Below are 21,457 nucleotides of genomic sequence, written 5' to 3'. Positions count from 1 at the left end.
ACTCAGTGAGATGAAGACTTTTTGAACGACGGGCTATATCTTTTGAACCTGTGATGGGATCACACTGAATTTGACATATATTGTACAAAATCATGTCCTAAACAGCATATATCAACAGCAAAAACCAGCATATTGAAATTCACCATTTAATTCCACTCCAACTCAAAACGCTTCAACTCGTTGAGATAAGCAGTTTTTGAACGAATGGCTATATCTTTTGATCTTGTCGCTGGATTATACTGAATTTGACATATATTGTGCAGAATCATGTCCTAAACAACATATATCAACAGCAAAAACCAGCATATTGAAATTCATCAGTTATTTCCACTCCAACTCAAAAATGATTTAACTCGGTAAGATAAGCACTTTTTGAACTTAAGGCTATATCTTTTGATCTTGACGCTGGATTGCACTGAATTTGACATATGTTGTGTAGAATCATGTCCTAAACAACATATTTCAACAGCAGAAACCAGCTTGATGAAATTCATTTGTTATTTCCACTCCTCATCAAAAACGCTTCAACTCAGAGAGATAAGCACTTTTTGATCTTATGGCTATATCTTTTGAATTTATAGCTGGATTACACTGAATTCGACATATATAGTGCAGAATCATGTCCTAAACAACACATATCAACAGCAAAAAAACAGCATATTGTAATTCATTAGTAATTTCCACTCCAACTCATAAACGCCTCAACTCGGTGAGATAAGCAGTTTTTGAACGAATGGCTATATCTTTTGATCTTGTCGCTGGATTACACTGAATTTGACATATATTGTGCAGAATCATGTCCTATACAACATCTATCAATAGCAGATAAAAGGCTTGGTGAAATTCAATAGTTATTTCCTCTCTTAATCAAAAACGCGTTAACTCGGTGAGATAAGCAGTTTTTGAACAAATGGTTATATCTTTTGATCTTGTTGCTGGATTACACTGAATTTGACATATATTGTGCAGAATCATGTCCTATACAAAATCTATCAACAGCAGAAACAGGGTTGGTGAAATTCATTAATTATTTCCTCTCTTAATCAAAAACGCTTCAACTCCGTGAGATCAGCACTTTTTGCATGAATGGCTATATATTTTGATCTTGTCGCGGGATTACACTGAATTTGTCATATATTTTGCAGAATCATGTCCTTAACAACATATATCAACAGCAGAAACCAGCATGAATAAATTTATTAGTTATTTCCACTCCAACTCCAAAACGCTTCAACCCGATAAGATAAACACTTTTTGAACGAATGGCTTTATCTTTTGAACCTGTGATGGGATTACACTGAATTTGACATATATTGTGCAGAATCATGTTCTAAACAACATATATCCAGCAGAAACCAGCTTGATCAAATTCATGAGTTATTTCCAGTCCAACTCTAAAACGATTTAACTCGATTAGATAAGCAGTTGTTGACCTTATGGCTATATCTTTTGAACTTGTAGCTGGATTACACTGAATTTGACATATTGTGCAGATTCATGTCCTAAAAAACATATTTCAACAACAGAAACCAGCTTGATGAAATTCATTAGTCATTTCCACTCAAAATCAAAAACGCTTCAAATCAGTGAGATAAGCACTTTTTGACCTTATGGCTATATCTTTTTAACTTATAGCTGGATTACACTGAATTTGACATATATGGTGCAGAATCAAGTCCTAAACAACATATATCAACAGCAAAAAACAGCATATTGAAATTCATTAGTTATTTCCACTCCAACTCAAAAACGCTTCAACTCTGTGAGATTAGCAGTTTTTGCACGAATGGCTATATCTTTTGATCTTGTCGCTGGATTACACTGAATTTGACATATATTGGACAGAATCATGTTCTATACAACATCTATCACCAGCAGAAACAGGCTTGGTGAATTTCAATATTTATTTCCTCTCTTAATCAAAAACGCTTCAACTAGGTGTGATAAGCACTTTTTGAACGAATGGCTACATGTTATGAACCGGTGATGGGATTACACTGAATTTGACATATATTGTGCAGAATCAAGTCCTAAACAACATATTTCAACAGCAGAAACCAGCATGATGAAATTCATGAGTTATTTCCACTCCAACTCAAAAAGGATTAAACTCGATAAGATAAGCAATTTTTGACCTTTTGGCTATATCTTTTGATCTTGTAGCTGGATTACACTGAATTTCATATATATTGTGCAGAATCATGTCCTAAAACACATATTTCAACAGCAGAAACCAGCTTGATGAAATTCAAAAGTTATTTCCACTCCTAATCAAAAATGCTTCAACCCGGTGAGATAAGTACTTTTTGAACGAATGGCTATATCCTTTGAACTTGTGAAGGGATTACACTTAATTTGACATATATTGTCCAGAATCATGTCCTAAACAACAAATTTCAAGAGCAGAAACCAGCTTGATGAAATTCATTAGTTATTTCCACTACTAATCAAAAACTCTTCAACTTGGTGATATAAGCAATTTTTGAACGAATGAATATATTTTTTGAACCTGTGATGGGATTTCACTGAATTTGACATATATTGTGCAGAATCTTGTCCTAAACAACATATTTCAACAGCAGAAACCAGCTTGATGAAATTAAAAAGTTATTTCCACTCCTAATCAAAAATGCTTCAACCCGGTGAGATAAGTACTTTTTGAACGAATGGCTATATATTTTGATCTTGAAGCTGGGTTACACTGAATTTGACATATATTGTGCAGAATCATGTTCTAAACAAGATATTTCAACAGCAGAAAACGGCTTGATGAAATTCATTAGTTATTTCCACTACTAGTCAAAAACGCTTCAAGTCAGTGATATAAGAACTTTTTGAACGAATGGCTATATCTTTTGAATTTGTACCTGGATTACACTGAATTTGACATATTTTGTGCAGAATCATGTCCGAAACAACATATTTCCACAGCAGAAACCAGCTTAATGAAATTCTTTTTTTTTTTTCCATTCCTAATCAAAAACGCTTCAACTCAGTGAGATGAAGACTTTTTGAACGAATTTCTATATCTTTTGAACCTGTGATGGGATCACACTGAATTTGACATATATTGTACAAAATCATGTCCTAAACAGCATATATCAACAGCAAAAACCAGCATATTGAAATTCACCATTTAATTCCACTCCAACTCAAAACGCTTCAACTCGTTGAGATAAGCAGTTTTTGAACGAATGGCTATATCTTTTGATCTTGTCGCTGGATTATACTGAATTTGACATATATTTTGCAGAATCATGTCCTAAACAACATATATCAACAGCAAAAACCAGCATATTGAAATTCATCAGTTATTTCCACTCCAACTCAAAAATGATTTTACTCGGTAAGATAAGCACTTTTTGAACTTAAGGCTATATCTTTTGATCTTGACGCTGGATTGCACTGAATTTGACATATGTTGTGTAGAATCATGTCCTAAACAACATATTTCAACAGCAGAAACCAGCTTGATGAAATTCATTTGTTATTTCCACTCCTCATCAAAAACGCTTCAACTCAGAGAGATAAGCACTTTTTGATCTTATGGCTATATCTTTTGAATTTATAGCTGGATTACACTGAATTCGAAATATATAGTGCAGAATCATGTCCTAAACAACACATATCAACAGCAAAAAAACAGCATATTGTAATTCATTAGTAATTTCCACTCCAACTCATAAACGCTTCAACTCGGTGAGATAAGCAGTTTTTGAACAAATGGTTATATCTTTTGATCTTGTCGCTGGATTACACTGAATTTGACATATATTGTGCAGAATCATGTCCTATACAAAATCTATCAACAGCAGAAACAGGCTTGGTGAAATTCATTAGTTATTTCCTCTCTTAATCAAAAACGCTTCAACTCCGTGAGATCAGCACTTTTTGCATGAATGGCTATATATTTTGATCTTGTCGCGGGATTACACTGAATTTGTCATATATTGTGCAGAATCATGTCCTTAACAACATATATCAACAGCAGAAACCAGCATGAATAAATTTATTAGTTATTTCCACTCCAACTCAAAAACGCTTCAACCCGATAAGATAAACACTTTTTGAACGAATGGCTTTATCTTTTGAACCTGTGATGGGATTACACTGAATTTGACATATATTGTGCAGAATCATGTTCTAAACAACATATATCCAGCAGAAACCAGCTTGATGAAATTCATGAGTTATTTCCAGTCCAACTCTAAAACGATTTAACTCGATAAGATAAGCAGTTGTTGACCTTATGGCTATATCTTTTGAACTTGTAGCTGGATTACACTGAATTTGACATATTGTGCAGATTCATGTCCTAAAAAACATATTTCAACAACAGAAACCAGCTTGATGAAATTCATTAGTCATTTCCACTCAAAATCAAAAACGCTTCAAATCAGTGAGATAAGCACTTTTTGACCTTATGGCGATATCTTTTTAACTTATAGCTGGATTACACTGAATTTGACATATATTGTGCAGAATCAAGTCCTAAACAACATATATCAACAGCAAAAACCAGCATATTGAAATTCATTTGTTATTTCCACTCCAACTCAAAAACGCTTCAACTCTGTGAGATTAGCAGTTTTTGCACGAATGGCTATATCTTTTGATCTTGTCGCTGGATTACACTGAATTTGACATATATTGGACAGAATCATGTTCTATACAACATCTATCACCAGCAGAAACAGGCTTGGTGAATTTCAATAGTTATTTCCTCTCTTAATCAAAAACGCTTCAACTAGGTGTGATAAGCACTTTTTGAACGAATGGCTACATGTTATGAACCGGTGATGGGATTACACTGAATTTGACACATATTGTGCAGAATCAAGTCCTAAACAACATATTTCAACAGCAGAAACCAGCATGATGAAATTCATGAGTTATTTCCACTCCAACTCAAAAAGGATTAAACTCGATAAGATAAGCAGTTTTTGACCTTTTGGCCATATCTTTTGATCTTGTAGCTGGATTACACTGAATTTCATATATATTTTGCAGAATCATGTCCTAAAAAACATATATCAACAGCAAAAACCAACTTGTTGAAATTCATTAGTTATTTCCACTCCTAATCAAAAACGCTTTAACTCGGTGAGATAAGCACTTTTTGAACGAATGGCTATATCTTTTGAACTTGTGAAGGAATTACACTGAATTTGACATATATTGTGCAGAATCATGTCCTAAACAACATATTTCAACAGCAGAAACCAGCTTGATGAAATTAAAAAGTTATTTCCACTCCTAATCAAAAATGCTTCAACCCGGTGAGATAAGTACTTTTTGAACAAATGGCTATATCTTTTGAACTTGTGAAGGGATTACACTTAATTTGACATATATTGTCCAGAATCATGTCCTAAACAACAAATTTCAAGAGCAGAAACCAGCTTGATGAAATTCATTAGTTATTTCTATTACTAATCAAAAACTCTTCAACTTGGTGAGATAAGCAATTTTTGAACGAATGAATATATTTTTTGAACCTGTGATGGGATTTCACTGAATTTGACATATATTGTGCAGAATCTTGTCCTAAACAACATATTTCAACAGCAGAAACCTGCTTGATGAAATTCATTAGTTATTTCCATTCCGAATCAAAAACGCTTCAACTCGGTGAGATAAGCACTTTTATGACGAATGGTTATATCTTTTGATCTTATCGCTGGATTAAACTGAATTTGACATGTGTTTTGCAGAATAATGTCCGAAACAACATATTTCAACAGCAGAAACCAGCTTGACGAAATCCATCAGTTATTTCCACTCCTAATCAAAAACGCTTCAACCCGATAAGATAAGCAATTTTTGAACGAATGAATATATTTTTTGAAGCTGTGATGGGATTTCACTGAATTTGACATATATTGTACAGAATCATATCCTAAAAAACATATTTCAACAGCAGAAACCAGCTTGATGAATTTCATTGGTTATTTCCACTCCGAATCAAAAACGCCTCACCTCGGTGAGATAAGTTCTTTTGGAACGACTGGCGATATCTTTTGAACATATGAAGGGATTACACTGAATTTGACATATATTGTGCAGAAACATGTTCAAAACAACATATTTCAACAGCAGAAACCAGCTTGATGAAAATCAAAAGTTATTTCCACTCCTAATCAAAAACGCTTCAACTCGGTGAGATAAGTACTTTTTGAACAAATGGCTATATATTTTGAACTTGTGATGGGATTACACTGAATTTGACATATATTGTGCAGAATCATGTCCTAAACAACATATTTCAACAGCAGAAACCAGCTTGTAGAAATTCATTAGTTATTTCACTCCTAATCAAAAACGCTTCAACTCGGTGAGATAAGTTCTTTTGGAACGACTGGCGATATCTTTTGAACCTATGAAGGGATTACACTGAATTTGACATATATTGTGCAGAAACATGTACTAAACAACATATTTCAACAACAGAAACCAGCTTGATGAAATTCAAAAGTTATTTCCACTCCTAATCAAAAACGCTTCAACTCGGTGAGTTAAGGACTTTTTGAACGAATGAATATATTTTTTGAACCTGTGATGGGATTTCACTGAATTTGACATATATTGTGCAGAATCTTGTCCTAAGCAACATATTTCAACGGCAGAAACCTGCTTGATGAAATTCATTAGTTATTTCCACTCCGAATCAAAAACGCTTCAACTCGGTGAGATAAGCACTTTTATGACGAATGGCTGTATCTTTTGATCTTATCGCTGGATTACACTGAATTTGACATGTGTTTTGCGGAATCATGTCCTAAACAACATATTTCAACAGCAGAAACCTGCTTGACGAAATCCATCAGTTATTTCCACTCCTAATCAGAAACGTCTCAACACGGTGAGTTAAGCACTTTTTGAACGAATGGCTATATCTTTTGGACTTTTGATGGATATGACATATATTGTGAAGAATCTTGACCTAACAACATATTTCAACAGCAGAAACCAGCTTGACGTAATTCATTGGTTATTTCCAATACTAATCAAAAATTCTTAAACTTGGTGACATAAGTACTTTTTGGACGAATGGCTATATCCTTTGAACCTGTAATGGGATTTCACTAAATTTGACATATATTGTGCAGAATCATGTCCTAAACAACATATTTCAACAGCAGAAACCAGCTTGATGAAATTCAAAAGTTATTTCCACTCCTAATCAAAAATGCTTCAACCCGGTGAGATAAGTACTTTTTGAACGAATGAATATATCTTTTGAACTTGTGAAGGGATTACACTTAATTTGACATATATTGTCCAGAATCATGTCCTAAACAACAAATTTCAAGAGCAGAAACCAGCTTGATGAAATTCAAAAGTTATTTCCAATACTAATCAAAAACTCTTCAACTTGGTGAGATAAGCAATTTTTGAACGAATGAATATATTTTTTGAACCTGTGATGGGATTTCACTGAATTTGACATATATTGTGCAGAATCTTGTCCTAAACAACATATTTCAACAGCAGAAACCAGCTTGTAGAAATTCATTAGTTATTTCCACTCCTAATCAAAAACGCTTCAACCCGATAAGATAAGCAGTTTTTGAACGAATGGCTATATCTTTTGAACCTGTGATGTGATTACACTAAATTTGACATATATTGTGCAGAATCATATCCTAAAAAACATATTTCAACAGCAGAAACCAGCTTGTAGAAATTCATTAGTTATTTCCACTCCTAATCAAAAACGCCTCACGTCGGTGAGATAAGTTCTTTTGGAACGACTGGCGATATCTTTTGAACATATGAAGGGATTACACTGAATTTGACATATATTGTGCAGAAACATGTTCAAAACAACATATTTCAACAGCAGAAACCAGCTTGATGAAATTCAAAAGTTATTTCCACTCCTAATAAAAAACGCTTCAACTCGGTGAGATAAGTACTTTTTGAACAAATGGCTATATCTTTTGAAGTTGTGAAGGCAATTACACTGAATTTGACATATATTGTGCAGAATCATGTCCTAAACAACATATTTCAACAGCAGAAACCAGCTTGTAGAAATTCATTAGTTATTTCCACTCCTAATCAAAAACGCTTCAAACTCGGTGAGATAAGTTCTTTTGGAACGACTGGCGATATCTTTTGAACCTATAAAGGGATTACACTGAATTTGACATATATTGTGCAGAAACATGTTCTAAACAACATATTTCAACAGCAGAAACCAGCTTGATGAAATTCAAAAGTTATTTCCACTCCTAATCAAAAACGCTTCAACTCGGTGAGATAAGCACTTTTTGAACGAATGGCTATATCTTTTGAACTTGTGAAGGAATTACACTGAATTTGACATATATTGTGCAGAATCATGTCCTAAACAACACTTTTCAACAGTAGAAATCTACTTGATGAAATCCATTAGTTATTGCCACTCCTAATCATAATTGCTTCAACTCGTTGAGATAAGCACTTTTTGCACGAATGGCTATATCTTTTGATCTTGTCGCTGGATTACCCTGAATTTGACATGTGTTGTGCAAAATCATGTCCTAAACAACATATTTCAACAGCAGAAACCAGCTTGATTAAATCCATTAGTTATTTCCACTCTCAATCAAAAACGCTTCAACCCGATTAGATAAGCAGTTTTTTGAACGAATGGCTATGTCTTTTGAACCTGTGATGTGATTACACTAAATTTGACATATATTGTGTAGAATCATATCCTAAAAAACATCTTTCAAGAGCAGAAACCAGCTTGATGAAATTCATTGATTATTTCCACTCCGAATCCAAAAACGCTTCAACTCGGTGAGATAAGTACTTTTTGAACGAATGGCAATATCTTTTGAACCTATGAAGGGATTACACTGAATTTGACATATATTGTGCAGAATCATGTCCTAAACAACATATTTCAACAGCAAAAACCAGCGTGATGAAATTCAAAAGTTATTTCCACTCCTAATCAAAAATGCTTCAACTCGGTGAGATAAGCACTTTTGATCGAATGGCAACATCTTTTGAACTTGTCGCTGGATTATACTGAATTTGACATATTTTGTGCAGAATCATGTCCTAAACAACATATTTCAACAGCAGGAACCAGCTTGATGAAATTCATTAGCTATTTGCACTCCTAATGAAAAACGCTTCAACTCAGTCTCATAAGCACGTTCTGAACGAATGGCTATATCCTTTCAACCTGTAATGGGCTCACACGAATTTGACATATATTTTGCAGAATCATGTCCTAAACAACATATTTCAACAGCAGAAACCAGCTTGATGAAATTCATTAGTTATTTCCACTCCTAATCAGAAACGTCTCAACTCGGTCAGTTAAGCACTTTTTGAACGAATGGCTATATCTTTTAGACTTTTGATGGGATATCTCTGAATATGACATATATTGTGCAGAATCTTGACCTAACAACATATTTCAACAGCAGAAACCAGCTTGACGTAATTCATTGGTTATTTCCAATACTAATCAAAAACTCTTCAACTTGGTGACATAAGTACTTTTTGGACAAATGGCTATATCCTTTGAACCTGTAATGGGATTTCACTAAATTTGACATATATTGTGCAGAATCATGTCCTTAACAACATATTTCAACAGCAGAAACCAGCTTGATGAAATTCAAAAGTTATTTCCACTCCTAATCAAAAACGCTTCAACCCAGTGAGATAAGTACTTTTTGAACGAATGGTTATATCTTTTGAACTTGTGAAGGGATTACACTGAATTTGACATATATTGTCCAGAATCATGTCCTAAACAACAAATTTCAACTGCAGAAACCAGCTTGATGAAATTCATTAGTTATTTCCAATACTAATCAAAAACTCTTCAACTTGGTGAGATAAGCAATTTTTGAACGAATGGCTATATTTTTTGAATCTGTGATGGAATTCACTGACTTTGACATATATTGTGCAGAATCTTGTCCTAAACAACATATTTCAACAGCAGAAACCAGCATGATGAAATTCATTAGTTATTTCCACTCCGAATCAAAAACGCTTCAACTCGGTGAGATAAGCACTTTTTTCACGAATGGCTATATCTTTTGATCTTATCGCTGGATTACACTGAATTTGACATGTGTTTTGCAGAATCATGTCCTAAACAACATATTTCAACAGCAGAAACCAGCTTGACGAAATCCGTAAGTTTTTTCCACTCCTAATCAAAAACGCGTCAACCCGATAAGATAAGCAGTTTTTGAACGAATGGCTATATCTTTTGAACCTGTGATGTGATTACACTAAATTTGACATATATTTTGCAGAAACATATCATAAAAAACATATTTCAAGAGCAAAAACCAGCTTGACGAAATTCATTGGTTATTTCCACTCCGAATCAAAAACGCCTCAACTCGGTGAGATAAGTTCTTTTGGAACGACTGGCGATATCTTTTGAACCTATGAAGGGATTACACTGAATTTGACATATATTGTGCAGAAACATGTTCTAAACAACATATTTCAACAGCAGAAACCAGCTTGATAAAATTCAAAAGTTATTTCCACTCCTAATCAAAAACGCTTCAACTCGGTGAGATAAGTACTTTTTGAACAAATGGCTATATCTTTTGAACTTGTGAAGGGATTACACTGAATTTGACATATATTGTGCAGAATCATGTCCTAAACAACATATTTCAACAGCAGAAACCAGCTTGTAGAAATTCATTAGTTATTTCCACTCCTAATCAAAAACGCTTCAACTCGGTGAGATAAGTTCTTTTGGAACGACTGGCGATATCTTTTGAACCTATGAAGGGATTACACTGAATTTGACATATATTGTGCAAAAATATGTTCTAAACAACATATTCAAACAGTAGAAACCAGCTTGATGAAATTCAAAAGTTATTTCCACTCCTAATCAAAAACGCTTCAACCCGATAAGATAAGCAGTTTTCTAACGAATGGCTATATCTTTTTATCCTGTGATGTGATTACACTAAATTTGACATATATTGTGCAGAATCATATCCTAAACAACATATTTCAACAGCAGAAACCAGCTTGAAGAAATTCATTGGTTATTTCCACTCCGAATCAAAAACGCCTACACTCGGTGAGATACGTTCTTTTGGAACGACTGGCGATATCTTTTGAACCTATGAAGGGTTTACACTGAATTTGACATATATTGTGCAGAAACATGTCCTAAACAACATATTTCAACAGCAGAAACCAGCTTATAGAAATTCATTAGTTATTTCCACTCCTAATCAAAAACGCTTCAACTTGGTGAGATAAGCACTTTTTGAACGAATGGCTATATCTTTTGAACTTGTGAAGGGATTACACTGAATTTGACATATATTGTGCAGAATCATGTTCTAAACAACAAATTTCAACAGTAGAAATCTACTTGATGAAAGTCATTAGTTATTGCCACTCCTAATCAAAATTGCTTCAACTCGGTGAGATAAGCACTTTTTGCACGAACGGCTATATCTTTTGATCTTGTCGCTGGATTACACTAAATTTGACATGTGTGGTGCAAAATCATGTCCTAAACAACATATTTCAACAGCAGAAACCAGCTTGATTAAATCCATTAGTTATTTCCACTCCTAATCAAAAACGCTTCAACCCGATAAGATAAGCAGTTTTTGAACGAATGGCGATATCTTTTGAACCTGTGATGTGATTACACTGAATTTGACATAAATTGTGCAGAATCATATCCTAAAAAAACATAATTCATCAGCAGAAACCAGCTTGATGAAATTCATTGATTATTTCCACTCCTAATCCAAAAACGCTTCAACTCGGTGATATAAGTACTTTTTGAACGAATGGCGATATTTTTTGAACCTATGAAGGGATTATACTGAATTAGACATATATTGTCCAGAATCATGTCCTAAACAACATATTTCAAAAGCAGAAACCAGCGTGATGAAATTCAAAAGTTATTTCCACTCCTAATCAAAAATGCTTCAACTCGGTGAGATAAGTACTTTTTGAACGAATGGCGATATCTTTTGAACCTATGAAGGGATTACACTGAATTTGACATATATTGTGCAGAATCATGTTCTTAACAACATATTTCAACTGCAAAAACCAGCGTGATGAAATTCAAAAGTTATTTCCACTCCGATTCAAAAATGCTTCAACTCGGTGAGAAAAGCACTTTTTGATCGAATGGCAATATCTTTTGAACTTGTCGCTGGATTATACTGAATTTGACATATTTTGTGCAGAATCATGTCCTAAACAACATATTTCAACAGCAGGAACCAGCTTTATGAAATTCATTAGCTATTTGCACTCCTAATCAAAAACGCTTCAACTCAGTCTCATAAGCACGTTTTGAACGAATGGCTATATCCTTTCAACCTGTAATGGGCTCACACGAATTTGATATATATTGTGCAGAATCATGTCCTAAACAACATATTTCAACAGCATAAACCAGCTTGATGAAATTCATTAGTTATTTCCACTCCTAATCAGAAACGTCTCAATTCGGTGAGTTAAGCACTTTTTGAACGAATGGCTATATCTTTTGGACTTTTGATGGATATGACATATATTGTGCAGAATCTTGACCTAACAACATATTTCAACAGCAGAAACCAGCTTGACATAATTCATTGGTTATTTCCAAAACGAATCAAAAACTCTTCAACTTGGTGACATAAGTACTTTTTGGACGAATGGCTATATCCTTTGAACCTGTAATGGGATTTCACTAAATTTGACATATATTGTGCAGAATCATATCCTAAACAACATATTTCAACAGCAGAAACCAGCTTGATGAAATTCAAAAGTTATTTCCACTCCTAATCAAAAACGCTTCAACCCGGTGAGATAAGTACTTTTTCCACGAATGGCTATATCTTTTGAACCTGTGAAGGGATTACACTGAATTTGACATATATTGTCCAGAATCATGTCCTAAACAACAAATTTCAACAGCAGAAACCAGCTTGATGAAATTCATTAGTTACTTCCAATACTAATCAAAAACTCTTCAACTTGGTGAGATAAGCAATTTTTGAACGAATGGCTATATTTTTTGAACCTGTGATGGATTTAACTGAATTTGACATATATTGTGCAGAATCTTGTCCTAAAAAACATATTTCAACAGCAGAAACCAGCTTGATGAAATTCATTAGTTATTTCCACTCCGAATCAAAAACGCTTCAACTCGGTGAGATAAGCACTTTTTTCACGAATGGCTATATCTTTTGATCTTATCGCTGGATTACACTGAATTTGACATGTGTTTTGCAGAATCATGTCCTAAACAACATATTTCAACAGCAGAAACCAGCTTGACGAAATCCATCAGTTATTTCCACTCCTAATCAAAAACGCTTCAACCCGATAAGATAAGCAGTTTTTGAACGAATGGCTATATCTTTTGAACTTGTGAAGGGATTACACTGAATTTACATATATTGTGCAGAAACATGTTCTAAACAACATATTTCAACAGCAGAAACCAGCTTGATGAAATTCAAAAGTTATTTCCACTCCTAATCAAAAACGCTTCAACTCGGTGAGAAAGTACTTTTTGAAGGAATGGCTATATCTTTTGAACTTGTGAAGGGATTACACTGAATGGGAAATATATTGTGCAGAATCATGTCCTAAACAACATATTTCAACAGCAGAAACCAGTTTGATGAAATTCATTAGTTATTTCCACTCCGAATCAAAAACGCTTCAACTCGGTGAGATAAGTCCTTTTTGAACGAATGGCTATATCCTTTGAACCTGTAATGGGATCACACTGACTTTGACATATATTGTGCAGAATCATGTCCTAAACAACATATTTCAAAAGCAGAAACCAGCGTAATGAAATTCAAAAGTTATTTCCTCTCCTAATCAAAAACGCTTCAACTCGGTGAGATAAGTACTTTTTGAACGAATGGCTATATCTTTTGAACATGTGAAGGGATCACACTGAGTTTGACATATATTTTGCAGAATCATATCCTAAACAACATATTTCAACAGCAGAAACCAGCTTGATGAAATTCATTAGTTATTTCCACTCCGAATCAAAAACGCTTCAACTTGGTGAGATAAGCAATTTTTGAACGAATGGCTATATTTTTTGAACCTGTGATGGATTTCACTGAATTTGACATATATTGTGCAGAATCTTGTCCTAAACAACATAATTCAACAGCAGAAACCAGCTTGATGAAATTCATTAGTTATTTCCACTCCGAATCAAAAACGCTTCAACTCGGTGAGATAAGCAGTTTTTGAACGAATGGCTATATCTTTTGAACATGTGATGTGATTACACTAAATTTGACATATATTGTGCAGAATCATATCTTAAAAAACATATTTCAACAGCAGAAACCAGCTTTAATAAATTCATTTGTTATTTCCACTCCGAATCACAAACGCCTCAACTCGGTGAGATAAGTTCTTTTGGAACGACTGGCGATATCTTTTGAACATATGAAGGGATTACACTGAATTTGACATATATTGTGCAGAAACATGTTCTAAACAACATATTTCAACAGCAGAAACCAGCTTGATGAAATTCAAAAGTTATTTCAACTCCTAATCAAAAACGCTTCAACTCGGTGAGATAAGTACTTTTTGAACAAATGGCTATATCTTTTGAACTTGTGAAGGGATTACACTGAATTTGACATATATTGTGCAGAATCATGTCCTAAACAACATATTTCAACAGCAGAAACCAGCTTGATGAAATTCATTAGTTATTTCCACTCCTAACCAAAAACGCTTCAACTCGGTGAGATAAGTTCTTTTGGAACAAATGGCTATATCTTTTGAACTTGTGAAGGGATTACACTGAATTTGACATATATTGTGCAGAATCATGTCCTAAACAACATATTTCAACAGTAGAAATCTACTTGATGAAATTCATTAGTTATTGCCACTCCTAATCATAATTGCTTCAACTCGGTGAGATAAGCACTTTTTGCACGAATGGCTATATCTTTTGATCTTGTCGCTGGATTACACTGAATTTGACATGTGTTGTGCAGAATCATGTCCTAAACAACATATTTCAACAGCAGAAACCAGCTTGATTAAATCCATTAGTTATTTCCACTCTCAATTAAACACGCTTCAACCCGATAAGATAAGCAGTTTTTGAACGAATGGCTATGTCTTTTGAACCTGTGATGTGATTACACTAAATTTGACATATATTGTGCAGAATCATATCCTAAAAAAGATATTTCAAGAGCAGAAACCAGCTTGATGAAATTCATTGATTGTTTCCACTCCGAATCCAAAAACGCTTCAACTCGGTGAGATAAGTACTTTTTGAACGAATGGCGATATCTTTTGAACCTATGAAGGGATTACACTGAATTTGACATATATTGTGCAGAATCATGTCCTAAACAACATATTTCAACAGCAGAAACCAGCGTGATGAAATTCAAAAGTTATTTCCACTCCTAATCAAAAACGCTTCAACTTGGTGAGATAAGTACTTTTTGAACGAATGGCTATATCTTTTGAACTTGTGAAGGGATTACACATAATTTGACATATATTGTGCAGAATTATGTCCTAAACAACATATTTCAACAGCAGAAACCAGCTTGATAATATCCATTAGTTATTTCCACTCCTAATCAAAAACGCTTCAACTCGGTCTCATAAGCACTTTTTGAACGGATGGCTATATCCTTTCAACCTGTAATGGGCTCACAAGAATTTGACATATATTGTGCAGAATCATGTCCTAAACAACTTATTTCAACAGCAGAAACCAGCTTGATGAAATTCATTAGTTATTTCCGCTCCTAATCAAAAACTCTTCAACTTGGTGAGATAAGCAATTTTTGAACGAATGGCTATATCTTTTGAACTTGTGATGGGATTTCACTGAATTTGACATATATTGTGCAGAATCATGTCCTAAACAACATATTTCAACAGCAGAAACCAGCTTGATGAAATTCAAAAGTTATTTTAACTCCTAATCAAAAACGCTTCAACTCGGTGAGATAAGTACTTTTTGAACGAATGGCGATATCTTTTGAACATGAGAAGGGATTACACTGAATTTGACATATATTGTGCAGAAACATGTTCTAAACAACATATTTCAACAGCAGAAACCAGCTTGATGAAATTCAAAAGTTATTTCCACTCCTAATCAAAAACGCTTCAACTCGGTGAGAAAGTACTTTTTGAAGGAATGGCTATATCTTTTTAACTTGTGAAGGGATTACACTGAATGGGAAATATATTGTGCAGAATCATGTCCTAAACAACATATTTCAACAGCAGAAACCAGTTTGATGAAATTCATTAGTTATTTCCACTCCTAATCAAAAACGCTTCAACTCGGTGAGATAAGTCCTTTTTGAACGAATGGCTATATCCTTTGAACCTGTAATGGGATCACACTGACTTTGACATATATTGTGCAGAATCATGTCCTAAACAACATATTTCAACAGCAGAAACGAGCGTAATGAAATTCAAAAGTTATTTCCTCTCCTAATCAAAAACGCTTCAACTCGGTGAGATAAGCACTTTTTGAACAAATGGCTATATCTTTTGAACTTGTGAAGGGATTGCACTGAATTTGACATATATTGTGCAGAATCATGTCCTAAAAAATATATTTCAACAGCAGAAACCAGCTTGATGAAATTCATTAGTTATTTCCACTCCTAATCAAAAACGCTTCAAATCGGTAAGATAAGTACTTTTTGAACGAATGGCTATATCTTTTGAACATGTGAAGGGATCACACTGAGTTTGACATATATTTTGCAGAATCATATCCTAAACAACATATTTCAACAGCAGAAACCAGCTTGACGAAATTCATTAGTTATTTCCAATACTAATCAAAAACTCTTCAACTTGGTGAGATAAGCAATTTTTGAACGAATGGCTATATTTTTTGAACCTGTGATGGATTTCACTGAATTTGACATATATTGTGCAGAATCTTGTCCTAAACAACATATTTCAACAGCAGAAACCAGCTTGATGAAATTCATTAGTTATTTCCACTCCGAATCAAAAACGCTTCAACTCGGTGAGATAAGCACTTTTTTCACGAATGGCTATATCTTTTGATCTTATCGCTGGATTACACTGAATTTGACATGTGTTTTGCAGAATCATGTCCTAAACAACATATTTCAACAGCAGAAACGAGCGTAATGAAATTCAAAAGTTATTTCCTCTCCTAATCAAAAACGCTTCAACTCGGTGAGATAAGCACTTTTTGAACAAATGGCTATATCTTTTGAACTTGTGAAGGGATTGCACTGAATTTGACATATATTGTGCAGAATCATGTCCTAAAAAATATATTTCAACAGCAGAAACCAGCTTGATGAAATTCATTAGTTATTTCCACTCCTAATCAAAAACGCTTCAAATCGGTAAGATAAGTACTTTTTGAACGAATGGCTATATCTTTTGAACATGTGAAGGGATCACACTGAGTTTGACATATATTTTGCAGAATCATATCCTAAACAACATATTTCAACAGCAGAAACCAGCTTGACGAAATTCATTAGTTATTTCCAATACTAATCAAAAACTCTTCAACTTGGTGAGATAAGCAATTTTTGAACGAATGGCTATATTTTTTGAACCTGTGATGGATTTCACTGAATTTGACATATATTGTGCAGAATCTTGTCCTAAACAACATATTTCAACAGCAGAAACCAGCTTGATGAAATTCATTAGTTATTTCCGCTCCTAATCAAAAACTCTTCAACTTGGTGAGATAAGCAATTTTTGAACGAATGGCTATATCTTTTGAACTTGTGATGGGATTTCACTGAATTTGACATATATTGTGCAGAATCATGTCCTAAACAACATATTTCAACAGCAGAAACCAGCTTGATGAAATTCAAAAGTTATTTTAACTCCTAATCAAAAACGCTTCAACTCGGTGAGATAAGTACTTTTTGAACGAATGGCGATATCTTTTGAACATGAGAAGGGATTACACTGAATGGGAAATATATTGTGCAGAATCATGTCCTAAACAACATATTTCAACAGCAGAAACCAGTTTGATGAAATTCATTAGTTATTTCCACTCCTAATCAAAAACGCTTCAACTCGGTGAGATAAGTCCTTTTTGAACGAATGGCTATATCCTTTGAACCTGTAATGGGATCACACTGACTTTGACATATATTGTGCAGAATCATGTCCTAAACAACATATTTCAACAGCAGAAACGAGCGTAATGAAATTCAAAAGTTATTTCCTCTCCTAATCAAAAACGCTTCAACTCGGTGAGATAAGCACTTTTTGAACAAATGGCTATATCTTTTGAACTTGTGAAGGGATTGCACTGAATTTGACATATATTGTGCAGAATCATGTCCTAAAAAATATATTTCAACAGCAGAAACCAGCTTGATGAAATTCATTAGTTATTTCCACTCCTAATCAAAAACGCTTCAAATCGGTAAGATAAGTACTTTTTGAACGAATGGCTATATCTTTTGAACATGTGAAGGGATCACACTGAGTTTGACATATATTTTGCAGAATCATATCCTAAACAACATATTTCAACAGCAGAAACCAGCTTGACGAAATTCATTAGTTATTTCCAATACTAATCAAAAACTCTTCAACTTGGTGAGATAAGCAATTTTTGAACGAATGGCTATATTTTTTGAACCTGTGATGGATTTCACTGAATTTGACATATTTTGTGCAGAATCTTGTCCTAAACAACATATTTCAACAGCAGAAACCAGCTTGATGAAATTCATTAGTTATTTCCACTCCGAATCAAAAACGCTTCAACTCGGTGAGATAAGCACTTTTTTCACGAATGGCTATATCTTTTGATCTTATCGCTGGATTACACTGACTTTGACATGTGTTTTGCAGAATCATGTCCTAAACAACATATTTCAACAGCAGAAACGAGCGTAATGAAATTCAAAAGTTATTTCCTCTCCTAATCAAAAACGCTTCAACTCGGTGAGATAAGCACTTTTTGAACAAATGGCTATATCTTTTGAACTTGTGAAGGGATTGCACTGAATTTGACATATATTGTGCAGAATCATGTCCTAAAAAATATATTTCAACAGCAGAAACCAGCTTGATGAAATTCATTAGTTATTTCCACTCCTAATCAAAAACACTTCAAATCGGTAAGATAAGTACTTTTTGAACGAATGGCTATATCTTTTGAACATGTGAAGGGATCACACTGAGTTTGACATATATTTTGCAGAATCATATCCTAAACAACATATTTCAACAGCAGAAACCAGCTTGACGAAATTCATTAGTTATTTCCAATACTAATCAAAAACTCTTCAACTTGGTGAGATAAGCAATTTTTGAACGAATGGCTATATTTTTTGAACCTGTGATGGATTTCACTGAATTTGAAATATATTGTGCAGAATCTTGTCCTAAACAACATATTTCAACAGCAGAAACCAGCTTGATGAAATTCATTAGTTATTTCCACTCCGAATCAAAAACGCTTCAACTCGGTGAGATAAGCACTTTTTTCACGAATGGCTATATCTTTTGATCTTATCGCTGGATTACATTGAATTTGACATGTGTTTTGCAGAATCATGTCCTAAACAACATATTTCAACAGCAGAAACCAGCTTGATGAAATTCATTGGTTATTTCCACTCCGAATCAAAAACGCCTCTACTCGGTGAGATAAGTTCTTTTGGAACGACTGGCGATATCTTTTGAACCTATGAAGGGATTACACTGAATTTGACATATATTGTGCAGAAACATGTTCTATACAACATATTTCAACAGCAGAAACCAGCTTGATGAAATTCAAAAGTTATTTCCACTCCTAATCAAAAACGCTTCAACTCGGTGAGATAAGTACTTTTTGAACAAATGGCTATATCTTTTGAACTTGTGAAGGGATTACACTGAATTTGACATATATTGTGCAGAATCATGTCCTAAACAACATATTTCAACAGCAGAAACCAGCTTGATGAAATTCAAAAGTTATTTCCACTCCTAATCAAAAACGCTTCAACTCGGTGAGATAAGTACTTTTTGAACAAATGGCTATATCTTTTGAACTTGTGAAGGGATTTCACTGAATTTGACATATATTGTGCAGAATCATGTCCTAAACAACATATTTCAACAGCAGATACCAGCTTGATGAAATTCAAAAGTTATTTTAACTCCTAATCAAAAACGCTTCAACTCGGTGAGATAAGTACTTTTTGAACGAATGGCGATATCTTTTGAACATGAGAAGGGATTACACTGAATTTGACATATATTGTGCAGAAACATGTTCTAAACAACATATTTCAACAGCAGAAACCAGCTTGATGAAATTCAAAAGTTATTTCCACTCCTAATCAAAAACGCTTCAACTCGGTGAGAAAGTACTTTTTGAAGGAATGGCTATATCTTTTGAACTTGTGAAGGGATTACACTGAATGGGAAATATATTGTGCAGAATCATGTCCTAAACAACATATTTCAACAGCAGAAACCAGTTTGATGAAATTCATTAGTTATTTCCACTCCTAATCAAAAACGCTTCAACTCGGTGAGATAAGTCCTTTTTGAACGAATGGCTATATCCTTTGAACCTGTAATGGGATCACACTGACTTTGACATATATTGTGCAGAATCATGTCCTAAACAACATATTTCAATAGCAGAAACCAGCGTAATGAAATTCAAAAGTTATTTCCTCTCCTAATCAAAAACGCTTCAACTCGGTGAGATAAGCACTTTTTGAACAAATGGCTATATCTTTTGAACTTGTGAAGGGATTGCACTGAATTTGACATATATTGTGCAGAATCATGTCCTAAAAAATATATTTCAACAGCAGAAACCAGCTTGATGAAATTCATTAGTTATTTCCACTCCTAATCAAAAACGCTTCAAATCGGTAAGATAAGTACTTTTTGAACGAATGGCTATATCTTTTGAACATGTGAAGGGATCACACTGAGTTTGACATATATTTTGCAGAATCATATCCTAAACAACATATTTCAACAGCAGAAACCAGCTTGACGAAATTCATTAGTTATTTCCAATACTAATCAAAAACTCTTCAACTTGGTGAGATAAGCAATTTTTGAACGAATGGCTATATTTTTTGAACCTGTGATGGATTTCACTGAATTTGACATATATTGTGCAGAATCTTGTCCTAAACAACATATTTCAACAGCAGAAACCAGCTTGATGAAATTCATTAGTTATTTCCACTCCGAATCAAAAACGCTTCAACTCGGTGAGATAAGCACTTTTTTCACGAATGGCTATATCTTTTGATCTTATCGCTGGATTACACTGAATTTGACATGTGTTTTGCAGAATCATGTCCTAAACAACATATTTCAACAGCAGAAACGAGCGTAATGAAATTCAAAAGTTATTTCCTCTCCTAATCAAAAACGCTTCAACTCGGTGAGATAAGCACTTTTTGAA

This window comes from Fistularia commersonii, unplaced genomic scaffold, assembly GCF_037954325.1.
Source record: "Fistularia commersonii isolate RoL2024-O1a breed Wild unplaced genomic scaffold, RoL_Fcom_v1.0 HiC_scaffold_50, whole genome shotgun sequence".
NCBI classification, from domain to species: Eukaryota; Metazoa; Chordata; class Actinopteri; order Syngnathiformes; family Fistulariidae; genus Fistularia; species Fistularia commersonii.
This window is presented reverse-complemented; position numbering follows the sequence as displayed.